Genomic DNA, 11,383 nt, shown 5'->3' with positions numbered 1-11,383 from the left:
CTTTAATTTAAGGGAAAACTAATGAAAATGACTTGAAAACTTTGAGTTTTAACGATAAAGACAAAATAAAGGGTAAAGTGAATAGTACCAAGATTTATTTTTTAGTGTAAAAATGTGATTTTTCGTTAAAGTGAACAGTACTAGAAGTTTTTCGTTAAAGTTCCCCTAATTCAATTACTCTGCGATCTATTTGGCACATAATATGTGAGATTGTCGATAAACTACTCTAAACGGGCTAAAAGGCCCAAGCCCAAGGGAAAGTCATCTCTAAAAAGCTTTACCATATTTGACAAATACAACCCAAGTATGAATTGAATAATAATGGGCCTCAAAAGCCTCATTGTCTAATGGACGATGTGGGCTTCAAATTGGGCCGAACAAGTTTTTCTTTTGTTGTGACTCGGTCTTACTTGTTGCCATCTAAAAAATCTCTCTCTCTCTCTCTCTCTCTCTCTCTCTCTCTCTCCTCCTCGTCTCCGGCCAGTTCCTCCGAACTCATTCTTTCGTTCTCTGAAAACGGTAAGTCATTCCTCTGTTTGGTTGGTGAGAAAATTTTGGAATAAGATAGAAAATTTGTAGGATTTGATATGTTTGGTTAGTGTTCTTTTGAAGAACAAATGTTGAAATACAAATTTGAAACTTGCACTGAACTGAATCTGCCAATCCCTTCACACTGATTTTTTTAGGGTCCTTTCTTTAGCTTAGAATAAATCTTGTGCACAATCCCAATTTTTTTACATACCCATTTGTTGGTTTCTCAATAAAGTTCTGTAGGAATCCAATCAAATATAAACATATATATATATATATATGTATGTATATAGATGGGCAAGATCACAGCCAAGCTCTAAGCTTTACAGTCCACTCCATCCTACTAGATTATTTAGTGCTGGAATTTCTGTGAATCGATTTTTATTTTCCTGTGCTTATTTACTCATGTTTTTTTTTTTTTAATCTTTGGATATGGCTTTGTTGACTTGTTTTTCATCTGGGACATCTTAGTCCGGCACTAATCTTGTGCTTATTGTTTGTAGATTCTGGAGTTATGAATTGGGTTCAACGAAAGATCTATCTTTACAATGTGACATTTGGGCTCTATATGTTGGATTGGTGGGAGCGTTATCTCTTCAGTATCCTGTGTTTTACCTTATCTTCGCTTCCGTATGTCGGATATTTGTCTCGTTTTAGTTTAGAGAGCACATGAGTTTGCATACTTTCATGAGTGAACTTATTTCCTCGATTGGGTACATTTAAAGTATACAATTTGGAATGTTTGGTAACTATTTTGTTTTTAGTTTCTAGTTCTCATTTTTGTGTTAGATATAGAGGGAAATACATGGGAGAAATGAGGGATATAGAAGAGTGTAGGGAAGATGGTGGGAGAGATGTAGAACAATATGAAAACGAAAAACGAAAAACCATTTCAAGTTGGGTGCACTTTCTAGATTTCGTTTTCATTTTGTTCTTCTTTATTTCTTCACCTCTCTCTCAACAAACTTCTTCATCCCTCTTTTCCCTCATATCTCAAGCACAAAAAGTGAAAACAAAAAAACGAAACGGTAATCAAATGGGCCCTTAGCATTTTTCTAGCTTATATGAAATTCTTCTTGCCGTTATGATTTGGAAAAGTGCCTCCTCGTAGGCAGTTTCTTAGATCACCATATGCTAAGAACCGACTCAAACTTTTAGATTGTTTGATTGTTTCTACCATACTGTCATATATAAGTACGGTAGAAATTTGTGTTTTTGGTCATCAGCGTCTGGTGCATTGTTATGAATCTTGATAATAGCTGCAAAATGCTTGTTGTGGAAGTAATACTATGAGGATTCAATATTTTTACCATATATCCCACCATTCTTTTTCAAATTTAATTTGGATTTCTCTGCCTTCCTTTCTGCTGTTATATTGCATTTGTCAGTTCCTTAATCTTGACAGATATTTTGGTCGTTGTGTTGCTGTGGTTCCTGTGTTACAATGGGTCACGATATTTAATGGAGTTCGGGAAGAGGTAACATTCTAACCTTTGTCTCTTGTCAGATATCATTAGGTGGTAGCATCTTATCATTATGTTCTATTAGACTTCGGACTCTGTACTTTGCTATGATGTCATTGGATGTGATGGTATCACGATCCAATAGATACATGTGGGATTTGAATGCCATCTAAAACTGAATCGGTTTACGGCTCTTGGTTCAACCTCCTTTGTGACATTGAACTTCCCAAGTTTACGTATCTATTTTGGATAGAAGAACTCTACCCTCTTTCATAATGGGCAGCTTCAAAAATTCTTGAATTAGTTGTTCTAATTGTGTTTTACTTTGAATAGATTATTAGACTTCTTTGTGAATTTTCACTACAAATTTTACACATGACGAGATGCTTGAAGGTAACCATCTGAACATTTTGATTTATATCACTTTCCATTACTGTCCAGGAATTGTTTCAATGTTATGCTAAAACAGTTCTGAGGTTTACTCAAGTATTTTTAGACTTCTTTCACATGCACTTTTCGGGCAATTAAGAAACATACAGACAGAACCATGGAAGGTGAAGTCGCTTATGAAATTCCTAGAAGACAGACTAATTTTGCAGGGTTGTCTTTTTAGTTAGTAGAAAATACCCAAGCATTTGTCCGAGGCATCGACTGAAGGTCCTAGATTATACTCAAAACCTTTAGGACGGCGTTTAGGCTTCCAAAAATAAGAAAACAAATTTTCATTAACAAAAAATAAGAAGTTCCCTAATGGACATCTCCATACAAGTTATTGTTCTTTCTGCTTCTCGGATGTTTACAGACTGATTTCAGTTGAACTGAAAGATTGTGAACTAGCTTTAACTTGTCATTCTGATTTAGTGTCAGGCGTCTATGGTGAGGACTGGATGTAGCGTCGACCTGGAGTGTTCGGATTGATGACTGAGCGATGATTTGAATGCAGCTGCACCACCGTGTGCTACACTCCGTATTTAGATTTGACTTGTGAAGTGTTGATTTTGTGAGAGTAATTGTGCATGTCCTACACCATTTTCTTGTGTTTTAGACTTAAATTTCTGTTAATATAGCAGATAGTTTTACAGTTGATTTGTCGTTAGATGATGTGATTCGTTTTGCTTTCCACTCCTCGAAAGCTTTGTTATTTATTTGTTTTCCCCATCGCTTTGTCCTCCATATCAGTTTGGCCGAGAGCTAGCTTAATGTTTGTGTTATTGCACGTTCAAGGTTGAAACTGGCAGAAACTTTTCAAGCACTTTGTGTTGTTTTTTTTCATTTTGGGACGCCTTTAAATGCAAAAAGGCGCCCTTAGTGATCAAGAAAGTTGGCCAAGCGTTTCCAAAAATTGTGTGGTGCTTCGGAGAATAAGATATTCTAAGCTTTTTAACTGTTAGATCTTGATTTTTTAATCTTTTTAAATAAAGATCTAGCAATTAAAGTTTCATATTCCGGGACATTGTTGGAATTTCAATTTGTGTTTTTGTCAAGAGTTTTCCAAACCGTCTTATTTTTTCGTTTTTCAGCATAAATCCTTACAACTAGACATAAGTAGGTTATCGAAATGCTCTTGAATGAATAATCGTGTGTGATTTTTTGTCAACTTTTGTAACCAAAATCACTTTTTGTCCTTATGAAACTGTTTGGACCCAAATTTACACCATCGGCCCATGTAATCAAGGCCGTTGAGAAAACGTAGTTCTCAACCGTCGGATGGAAAAGTGGAGATAATTTTTATTGTTAAAGGATAATATTATGATTTTTATCATGATATTTATCGTTTAAAAAATTATCTTGATATTTTCTTGTACAAGATGAGGTGCAAATTATATCTTCAAAGTGAGCAGTACAGTTCAATTTAATTTGGGGTTCTTGGGATTTAAACGTGTGGTAGATTAGAGCATTGGAGTATTTTATTGTTATTATCCATTTAAAAGTGGGTGATAAATGGTGGATAAATGTTGTTGAGCACGTAGCTCGGAATCGATCAAGATGGTTTGTTGAGATGCATGCATGATGCATGGATGGGATGAAATTATGAGATAAAATGAATTTAATATTCATTTAAAGGAAGCCTAGGAACGTAGGTCTTTTTGGTGATGTGATGATAAGGTAGGCTAGGTTTTTAATGCTTATTTCTTGGGTTGGTTCCGTAAAGATGGATGGAGGAAAGCAGGTGGTGAAGCCACGTCACCAAAGATCAAATCCTTTAAAGATCAAGGGAATTTGAAATAAGAGTCAGGCCGTGCCAAGCAAGTACATCAGGTTCTATAAATACAGAGGCAGTGCATCATTCAAAGACCCACAAAAATCAATACAAAATTGCCCTGCGCAAACTCTCACAACTTGAGATCTTTTTCTTTTCCTTTTTCGCTGACACATCTTCCGTTGGCATCAACAGCACTGTGGAAGCAACCGGTGATATCTTAAGTCGGCATAGATAGCTCTGTCACCGTAGAGTCGGTCGGTCTCGCAGTATCTTCCGTTGGCATCAACAGCACTGCGGCGAGAACGGTCGATTGCCTATCCAAGTCTCGGTCGAGAAGGGTTTTCGAATCCTTGTTGGTCGAGGTCATCTCATTAGCCTTCTCGGCGAGGTGAGGTGTTACAGTTATTACATTCGGCACATTGTAAGCCGAATTCGGTTCGTGAACTTTGTAAGAAATAGCAGCCTTGTCTTCAGGCTCGAGAACCCAAGAGGCCGAGACGCGTTCCTTTCTCGGCCGCAATCGCAAGACGCAGAAGTCAGTAGCGCGACCCAACGCAGCATCATCAAATTTACTCCTCGGCCGAGCCTCGGCCGACGAGTTGGCACGCCCCGCAATCACCGAAGGACGTAGTTAGCTTAGAATATATTCGGCCTGCGCGCCACGTAGGCTTGGTAGATTTTAGGGTCAACAGCCAAAATGTTGACCCTAAAATCTACCAAGCCTACGTGGCGCGCAGGCCGAATATATTCTAAGCTAACTACGTCCTTCGGTGATTGCGGGGCGTGCCAACTCGTCGGCCGAGGCTCGGCCGAGGAGTAAATTTGATGATGCTGCGTTGGGTCGCGCTACTGACTTCTGCGTCTTGCGATTGCGGCCGAGAAAGGAACGCGTCTCGGCCTCTTGGGTTCTCGAGCCTGAAGACAAGGCTGCTATTTCTTACAAAGTTCACGAACCGAATTCGGCTTACAATGTGCCGAATGTAATAACTGTAACACCTCACCTCGCCGAGAAGGCTAATGAGATGACCTCGACCAACAAGGATTCGAAAACCCTTCTCGACCGAGACTTGGATAGGCAATCGACCGTTCTCGCCGCAGTGCTGTTGATGCCAACGGAAGATACTGCGAGACCGACCGACTCTACGGTGACAGAGCTATCTATGCCGACTTAAGATATCACCGGTTGCTTCCACAGTGCTGTTGATGCCAACGGAAGATGTGTCAGCGAAAAAGGAAAAGAAAAAGATCTCAAGTTGTGAGAGTTTGCGCAGGGCAATTTTGTATTGATTTTTGTGGGTCTTTGAATGATGCACTGCCTCTGTATTTATAGAACCTGATGTACTTGCTTGGCACGGCCTGACTCTTATTTCAAATTCCCTTGATCTTTAAAGGATTTGATCTTTGGTGACGTGGCTTCACCACCTGCTTTCCTCCATCCATCTTTACGGAACCAACCCAAGAAATAAGCATTAAAAACCTAGCCTACCTTATCATCACATCACCAAAAAGACCTACGTTCCTAGGCTTCCTTTAAATGAATATTAAATTCATTTTATCTCATAATTTCATCCCATCCATGCATCATGCATGCATCTCAACAAACCATCTTGATCGATTCCGAGCTACGTGCTCAACAACATTTATCCACCATTTATCACCCACTTTTAAATGGATAATAACAATAAAATACTCCAATGCTCTAATCTACCACACGTTTAAATCCCAAGAACCCCAAATTAAATTGAACTGTACTGCTCACTTTGAAGATATAATTTGCACCTCATCTTGTACAAGAAAATATCAAGATAATTTTTTAAACGATAAATATCATGATAAAAATCATAATATTATCCTTTAACAATAAAAATTATCTCCACTTTTCCATCCGACGGTTGAGAACTACGTTTTCTCAACGGCCTTGATTACATGGGCCGATGGTGTAAATTTGGGTCCAAACATTGCCCCCCAGTTTCCTTGAACTTCGGCTCGTAAGCCGAATGGTTAAGGAAATTAATTATTTTGTAGCCAGTAAACCTCGTCGTACCGTCGAAAAAGAAATTTTGTTTCCTCAGCAATAATACCTCTGTCCTACCAACGCTGTCGTCTCCCCGGCTTCCACAATTCTCTACGAGGCTCAGTAACTTTAGATAAAACCTTGCAATCACTTCGACCCCACACTAATCGGTCGCAATACTCAAAACTTGCTTTAAGGGCCGAGAGAATTTTGGCCGAGAAAACCCCGATTCCGGGTAGCTCGGCCTGCCATCAATCATGAATGCTCTATTCACTTCTCGGTAGTGGCATCCTAAAGCAAGTCTACCATATATATATATATATATATATATATATATATATATATATATATATATATATATATATATATATATATACACATCGAATCTCAACTGAGTGTTCTGCCACCATGCATCTTTGATAAGACTTCCCACTAAGCCATGCATATATAATGTTGAAAAAGCATGCCTATTTCTTCTTTTTTTTTTTTTCTAGATTCCCCCACTATGTGATTGCATGGATATACAGCTGCCACGCATATACTTCAAACACCTTAATAGACCACTTCGGCCATCTCATGATTGGTGGATGACTTGGTTGGGCCACCGAGAAAACTAGGCCGAGAGAACAGACCTTACTCGGCAACAATACACCCCGCCGAGCTCGGTATGTATGGTTATATATATATATATATATATATATATTAGTCGACCGCATGGCATGAATTGATCTGTACCCATACATCCATTGAGGCCTGCATGCTCTGTCGTCCATGATACCCAAAACCCCATTAATTCGGCCAAAAGCTGCTTATATATATATGTATATCTGTTTCGGCCAAGTCTTTGCTTTGTAATGGGGCCGAGGCCGAGGCTTTTGTAAAGTAGTCGAGGCCGAGGCTAAAGCCGAAATTTTTTCTCTCAGCCATCTCGGCCAACTAATATATATAAGCCTGGATTGCTTCTTCGACCAACTAATATATATATTTGGATCATTGCCCCCCTTATTTTCTGATGCATTGGCTTACGTAGCCAGACGATTAAGAAAATATTTTTTTTTCTAAATGGAAATAAAAGTGGCCGAACCATATTCAGGAGGAGGCCAACGATGCTTTATTCCAAGCCGCGATCTTTTTGCATCAAAATTTTCAAATTGATTTCGCTCTAGGCCGAGTAAAGAATTTTTCCAAAATATTTTTGACTTGGTGAAATATTTTTCATTCTCGGCCGCCGAATGTGTTGAACAATTATTATGCCCCCCAAGCATAATTTCGGCTTTTAATTCAAATAACTTAGCCGAACGGGATTTCTTATCACCAATAATCATATCAATTAGTGTAGTTTCGGCGTCTAAAACCATGTATTGGTTTTGTTCGTCATTGGAACACTCCTCTGACGAATCATTTTCCAAGTCAATTTTGGGCTCAGAAACTTGAACATTTTCTTCTAGGCCTACCACACTTTCAGTCTCAACCGAAAAAATAGGTGGCCTAAACTCTTCTTCGGCCGTCTCGACTATGTTCTGAGGCCGAATTTTGATTGTGGCCGGAGCAAAAAATTGCCCCCCGGCCTTTGGACCTAACCATTTTTCAAATGGAATTGAACTGTAATCAGAAACGTAAGGAAAACGGTCGTCATCTAGCCAGGCATTAAACCGAGCCCTATCTTCGTTTACCCATTGCTTTTGTAGGATAACAGGAGCTTCTATTCTCAACATGTAGGCGAATGATTTTTGCCTGGCTCTTTCGCCACGAAGAATTTTTACCGTTTCCCATGATCTTTTATCTTCCTCAAGGCGTTTTCTATTCTCCTCATTGTTTCTTTTCAATTGCTCAAGGAGCTCGTGCAATCGGCTAAATGGAGCCGGATTGACATCTTGATATATCATATGAACTTCGTAGTTTTAGCACTGGGTCCCACCGGGCGTGCCAAAATGTTGACCCTAAAATCTACCAAGCCTACGTGGCGCGCAGGCCGAATATATTCTAAGCTAACTACGTCCTTCGGTGATTGCGGGGCGTGCCAACTCGTCGGCCGAGGCTCGGCCGAGGAGTAAATTTGATGATGCTGCGTTGGGTCGCGCTACTGACTTCTGCGTCTTGCGATTGCGGCCGAGAAAGGAACGCGTCTCGGCCTCTTGGGTTCTCGAGCCTGAAGACAAGGCTGCTATTTCTTACAAAGTTCACGAACCGAATTCGGCTTACAATGTGCCGAATGTAATAACTGTAACACCTCACCTCGCCGAGAAGGCTAATGAGATGACCTCGACCAACAAGGATTCGAAAACCCTTCTCGACCGAGACTTGGATAGGCAATCGACCGTTCTCGCCGCAGTGCTGTTGATGCCAACGGAAGATACTGCGAGACCGACCGACCGACTCTACGGTGACAGAGCTATCTATGCCGACTTAAGATATCACCGGTTGCTTCCACAGTGCTGTTGATGCCAACGGAAGATGTGTCAGCGAAAAAGGAAAAGAAAAAGATCTCAAGTTGTGAGAGTTTGCGCAGGGCAATTTTGTATTGATTTTTGTGGGTCTTTGAATGATGCACTGCCTCTGTATTTATAGAACCTGATGTACTTGCTTGGCACGGCCTGACTCTTATTTCAAATTCCCTTGATCTTTAAAGGATTTGATCTTTGGTGACGTGGCTTCACCACCTGCTTTCCTCCATCCATCTTTACGGAACCAACCCAAGAAATAAGCATTAAAAACCTAGCCTACCTTATCATCACATCACCAAAAAGACCTACGTTCCTAGGCTTCCTTTAAATGAATATTAAATTCATTTTATCTCATAATTTCATCCCATCCATGCATCATGCATGCATCTCAACAAACCATCTTGATCGATTCCGAGCTACGTGCTCAACAACATTTATCCACCATTTATCACCCACTTTTAAATGGATAATAACAATAAAATACTCCAATGCTCTAATCTACCACACGTTTAAATCCCAAGAACCCCAAATTAAATTGAACTGTACTGCTCACTTTGAAGATATAATTTGCACCTCATCTTGTACAAGAAAATATCAAGATAATTTTTTAAACGATAAATATCATGATAAAAATCATAATATTATCCTTTAACAATAAAAATTATCTCCACTTTTCCATCCGACGGTTGAGAACTACGTTTTCTCAACGGCCTTGATTACATGGGCCGATGGTGTAAATTTGGGTCCAAACAGAAACACACAGTGAAAAGTGAAACGTTGGTGGCCAAACTTGAGACTAGGCAAAATGTTGAAGGACCAAAGTAAGAAGAACCCAAAGTTTGGTGGGGAAATATGAAATCACGTACTTGCCAACCTTGGCCTAGAGTAAACTAGGAATCCGGAACTTCGCTGGATCCTCATTGTGAGTATCTCGGAGATCTATGAATCGTGTCCGTTCATCGTACATTGTGCGATCAGAAATAATTTTAAATAATTTTATTTAAAATTAAACAACTCCGCCGTGTAAGTTTATCTTACATTGCCGGTCTCAAGCCTGGATAAAGGAGGAGGGGGAGGGCGTCAGGTAGTCGACAGCCGGCACTCCATGATTACGTCGAATCCTTATGAAAATGAATCCAGAACGAAATCGCGCTAAAGCTAGGGCGTCACCCGTAAGTGGCGCGCTGTGTGGCATGAGCACAGTGATAAGTGAGCAAGGGTCGCTGTATCTCCATCGGCACCCAGATGCAGTGTTAAATGAGCAAGGGGGCTATAGAAACTTCTTTTCGAACGACTCCACTCAAAGTTGTTTGGGAGCATATGCTCCTATCAACTTTACACGGGACACACAAAAGAAGTACTTTGATCCTATTAGACGGGGAAGGGTGAAGAAACTAGGACAGAAGGGTAGAGTTCAAGAGAGCAAAATGCGTTTAGGAACGTGGAATATAGGAACCTTGACGGGAAAATCTATGGAAGTAGTAGAAGTTATGGTGAGGAGAAGGATAAATATTATGTGCCTACAAGAAACTAAGTGGGTTGGTCGTAAGGCAAATGATCTAGAAAACTCAGGGTTTAAACTATGGTATTCGGGCACAAATAGAACGAGAAACGGTGTTGGCCTCATCGTGGACAAGACCTTGACACAAGATGTTGTAGATGTCAAGAGGGTAGGAGATAGAATCATGGCAATCAAGATTGTAATAGGACAAGAACTTATTAATGTGATTAGTGCGTACGCACCTCAAGTAGAGTTGGATACGAGTTCGAAGGAGAAATTTTGGGAAGACCTTGGAGACTTGGTGCAAGGAATTGCTCAGACAGAGAAGTTATTTATAGGAGGAGATTTAAATGGACACGTGGGCAGGGAGACAGGCAACTATGGAGGTTTTCATGGTGGCCATGGTTTTGGGGAGAGAAACGAGGATGGGGAAGCTATCTTGGATTTTGCAATGGCATATGATCTCTTCTTAGCCAACACCTTCTTTAAGAAGAGAAAAGAACATGTGATCACCTACAAGAGTGGGTCGTCAAAAACACAAATAGATTTTCTTCTAATGAGGAAAGGGGATCGTATAACTTGTAAGGATTGCAAAGTTATACCAGGAGAGAGCGTGGCTAATCAACATCGCTTGTTGGTGATGGATGCACATATCAAAGGAGTGAGAAAAAAGAACAAGACTTGGAAGTGCCCAAGGACTAGATGGTGGAATCTAAAAGAAGAAAAACAAGCTATTTTCAAAGAGAAAGTAATCACCCAGTGTGTGTGGGATAGAGAGGGGGAAGCTAACCAAATGTGGGATTCCATGGCTAGTTGTATCCGAAAAGTAGCAAAAGAGGTATTAGGAGAGTCCAAGGGCTTTGCCCCACACCAAAAGGAATCTTGGTGGTGGAATGAGGAGGTACAAGCAAAGGTGAAGGCTAAGAAGGAATGTTGTAAAGCCTTATACAAGGATATGACCGATGAAAATGGTGAAAGGTATAGAAAAGTGAAGCAAGAGGCGAAGAAAGCTGTGAGAGAAGCTAAGTTAGCGGCTTATGACGATATGTATAAGCGACTAGATACCAAAGAAGGAGAGTTGGATATCTATAAACTAGCTAGAGTAAGGGACAAGAAGACAAGGGACCTAAACCAAGTAAGGTGCATCAAGGATGAGGATGGAAAGGTTCTTGCTACAGAGAACGCGGTTAAAGACAGATGGAAAGGTTATTTTCATAATCTTTTCAA

At 40.2% G+C, this 11,383-nt stretch overlaps 1 long non-coding RNA gene across 1 annotated transcript; it reads left to right on the top strand.

Annotated features, from left to right (window-relative positions):
* Positions 1–392: 392 nt before the first annotated feature.
* On the top strand, positions 393–3,075 carry LOC103426505 (uncharacterized). Its single transcript, XR_528127.4, has 4 exons — positions 393–519; positions 1,035–1,130; positions 1,937–2,009; positions 2,856–3,075. It is a non-coding gene; the product is annotated as an uncharacterized lncRNA (long non-coding RNA).
* The last annotated feature ends 8,308 nt before the right edge of the window (positions 3,076–11,383 follow it).

This window comes from Malus domestica, chromosome 03 (genome assembly GCF_042453785.1).
Source record: "Malus domestica chromosome 03, GDT2T_hap1".
NCBI classification, from domain to species: Eukaryota; Viridiplantae; Streptophyta; class Magnoliopsida; order Rosales; family Rosaceae; genus Malus; species Malus domestica.
Note: the sequence above shows the minus strand (reverse complement) of the source record. Positions and strands in the feature narration are given on the sequence as shown.